The sequence below is a fragment of the Choristoneura fumiferana genome, chromosome 18, assembly GCF_025370935.1.
Source record: "Choristoneura fumiferana chromosome 18, NRCan_CFum_1, whole genome shotgun sequence".
NCBI lineage: Eukaryota > Metazoa > Arthropoda > Insecta > Lepidoptera > Tortricidae > Choristoneura > Choristoneura fumiferana.
Genome location: NC_133489.1, coordinates 2,671,132 through 2,675,153, shown reverse-complemented (window position 1 = coordinate 2,675,153; position 4,022 = coordinate 2,671,132). Strand labels below are relative to the sequence as shown.

The 4,022-nt window shown below is 41.3% G+C and overlaps 1 pseudogene; it reads left to right on the top strand.

The window, feature by feature from the left end:
- The first annotated feature begins 398 nt into the window (after positions 1-398).
- On the top strand, positions 399-3,817 carry LOC141438224 (uncharacterized; annotated as a pseudogene).
- The last annotated feature ends 205 nt before the right edge of the window (positions 3,818-4,022 follow it).

The window sequence follows — 4,022 nt, the reverse complement described above, 5'->3', positions numbered from 1 at the left end:
TAGTCAAGAAGCCGTAGTTTTTATTCGTTACTCGAACAGAGCTGAAGTTGGAGGAATGATTGCCTCGTTTTTGCTTAACGATTTTTAAATTCTAAAGATAATACGCTATACTATATATTGTACTATAATGTTTCGGGCTAATCCGTGGCCCTTCTTCTTAGGAGCAACGCGACCGGTGGTTGTGCAACCCGTGCAGAGTGCGCGTATTGTTATCCGGTACAATATCATTTATTATATTTCGTCGCTTCATTCTTCGATATAATAATTAACCAGGTAGTCCCTTAAACCTACTAGGTAGCATTCGCACAGTTTAAAAAGTATCTTTTTCTACTTCCATTTCCGTTAAAACAAGTTCCTGTTAGCGCCGCGCTCCCTGTGCGCAGCCACTTCATCGTCATTCCTTTTTCGTGCGAGGTAGCAAGCACACGCATTTCAAGATGCCAAAGCGCAGTGCAACGGAGCGCATTGATTATTATAGGAATAAAATAAAGAAATTAGAAGAAAAATCAAAACCACGTTATCGACGAATAATTTCCACGAGTTCCGATTCGTCTAACGGCGGAAACAAATCGGGTAAGTAAAACAACCGTTACTTATTTTCCCTTTTAAAAAATATGAAGTGAAGTGATATAAGAATTCAAGTAGCCAACGTATCGATGCCTATGTGATAGCCGTGAGTTATCGCATTGGTAGCCGTGCAAACATAAAAATAATTCCTGGGGGTTGGTCGAGAATCAGCACGAAGGAAATTGTTCACTTAACCGATATGCCGGGGGGTTGGTCGAGAATCAACACGAAGGCAAGGTTTGAACACCAATGCACGTATAACGGAACGTTTACTTAGCAGTTAATAAATAATTAACATGCAGCTACTTATAATTATTTTAAGTAATTGCGGGTATTGCAACAAAATCTTTACACAGTGGGAGAAATAGGTGATAGATAGTGATGTACTGGTTGTAACATGTTGTTACGCGTATTTCAGATACGGAGGGCAGTATGTCCACAGAGATGACTGCTCAACCTGGTACAAACACGGACCCAATCCTCGATGAAAACCCCAATTTTTCCGACATACAGCCAAGTGCTGTTGAGGCCGTTACTGCTACGCAGGAACCAATACCAGAACCAGAACTAAATGCGGACATCCTTTTGGCCCTCGGTTCAAAAACAAGTGATGAACCGGAATATGGAGAAAATATCCACGATAGCTTGGCCCAACTATGGTCACCATTACTTAAAAAGGGAATGCGAAAGAAGACAAGGACAAAATCCTAAAAGGATATTTAATTCCACAAAATTGCACACTTTTGCAAGCACCCAAGCTAAATCCCGAAATCGCAGCCGCCATTACAGAAAGTGCTCGCAACAGAGATAAAAAAATGCATAGCATTCAACAACAGCTTGGCTCTGGTATCACAGCTATAAATAAAGCCCTGGGCATACTTATTGGAGAAAGTGAGGACAAATTAAAGACAATCAAGTTCTTAAGTGACGCTTGTCGAATTCTAAGTGACCTGCATCACGTGGAAACATTAGCGAGGATAAAACTAGTCACTCCTAGCTTAGACAAAAAATTTTTGACTGTGGTGCAAGATACTTGTCGAGACGACACTTTATTCGGTAACAAGTTACCCGAAAAAATTAAAGCATCCAAAACCATCGAGAAGCAAGGGCTCCAGATAAAGAAGTGCGTCAATAATCCGACTCCATCTACTTCCGCCGCTCGACCATCTCAACAGCGGGGAAACTGGAACGGCCCTCCTCGTTACTCATCGAGCAAGACGGCGCGGGGAGGCACGAAGAGAACGATGTCGTCTCGCAAACCATACCCAGCGCCAGCTGCGCAGGCGAAACCACCGACCAAACCGCAAACGCGTGCTCAAACATCGCAGCAGCAGTAGAAAAGGTACCACATGCGGGTAGAATTAAATATTTTTACAACTGTTGGAAAAATATCACGAGTAACGGATCTATCTTAAAATGGGTGACGGAGGGTTATGAAATCCCTTTTAACATTGAAGTCACTCAGTTTGTAATACCAAAATACCTATGGAAACATGACGAAAAACTTGACATGTCATATGCCATTCAAAATTTGATGAGCTTAGGAGCGGTAACTGAATGTCTTCCTTCTCCCGACCAGTTTTTATCACAGATATTTTTAGCATCTAAACCAAATGGTGGAAAACGATTTATTTTAAATTTGAAAGCACTGAACAAGTTTATCACTACTAGTCATTTTAAAATGGAAGACCACAGAACTGCTTCAAAGCTCATCCCAAAAGGCGGTTTCTTAGCCACGATAGATCTAAAGGAAGCTTATCTCCTAGTCCCAATAATCGAATCCCAAAGAAAGTACTTACGCTTTCAATTCGAAAATAATGACTCACGCGTGGTCACTTACGAATTTACCGCCATGCCATATGGCCTATCTGTTGCACCCAGAGTCTTTACTAAAATAATGAGGGAAGTTATAACCTTCCTTAGATCACGTGGCTTCGCATCGGTTATCTATTTGGACGATATTTTGTGTATCGGTAATAGCTATAAAGAATGCAAAGATAATGTCAATGAAACTATAAAGTTACTTACCTGCTTAGGTTTCGTAATAAACTGTGACAAAAGTTGTTTAGAACCTAAACAATCTTGTAAATTTCTAGGCTTTATCTTTAATACTATTGACTTGACATTATCGTTGCCGGTAGATAAACAAAACAAGATCGCACTATTGGTTAATAAATTTTTGTCACTCCCCCGTTGTACCATCCGTGAATTTGCCCAGCTGATCGGAGTTCTTACCGCGGCTTGTCCGGCAGTCCAGTACGGGTGGTTGTACACCAAAATTTTGGAAAGAGAAAAATATTCTTTGCTCTTACGATTCGATACTTACGAAACGAAAGTCTCTCTATCAGATAAAATATTTGACGATCTTATTTGGTGGTCAAATAACATATCGTTTTCATCCAATCAAATGAGAGTTTTGCATTATGATAAAGTCATTTACACAGATGCATGTACAACGGGTTGGGGTGCAGTATGCGGTAAAGAAAGAGTTAACGGTCACTGGAAGGACAGTGAAAGAGGCTTCCACATTAATTACCTGGAATTACTTGCTATTTACTTAGGTCTAAAAACTCTAGCAAAAAACTTGAATAACTGTGCCATCTTGTTAAGAGTAGACAACACAACTGCTTTAAGCTACATTAACAGGATGGGAGGTATACAATACCCCCACCTTAATGATCTGACGAGACAAATTTGGCATTGGTGCGAGAAGCGCCACATTTGGTTGTTCGCTTCTTATATCAACACTAAAGACAACGTTGAGGCTGACGTGGAATCGAGAAGGATTAACCCTGATATAGAGTGGGAGCTCTCTAACCATGCCTTTCAGACAATTATCGCGAAATTGGGTCAGCCTCAAATAGATCTGTTCGCATCCCGTACCAATGCCAAATGCCAAAAATATATATCCTGGAAACAGGACCCCGACGCCTGCTCGGTGGATGCGTTCACAATCAATTGGAAGCCTTATTTTTTTTACGCATTCCCACCATTTTCTCTAATGTTAAAATGCGTCCAGAAATTGATTGAGGATAAAGCCACTGGCATTATAGTATTTCCAATCTGGCAGTCACAGCCGTGGTACCCGTTACTAAAAAACGTTATATGTTCAGAGACAATTTATTTCGGACCCAGTAAAGACCTTTTGCACTCCCCTTTCAGGAGTCACCATCCTCTGTTCAGAAGCCTTACCCTGGGTGCCGCGAGGTTCTGCGGATCGCGTTCGACCGACAAGGAACGCCGGGCCCCGCGGTCGACCTCATGGTAGCTTCACTTGCTGACAACACTATTAAACAGTATAGCTCTTCGCTCAAGAGATGGTGGTCGTTTTGTATGACAAACCAAATCAATTTCTTCGATTGTTCCATCAAAGACGTAATTACCTTCTTATCTGAACAGTTTCACAATGGAGCATCATACGGTACAATTAATTGTCATCGATCGGCGCTTTCTAT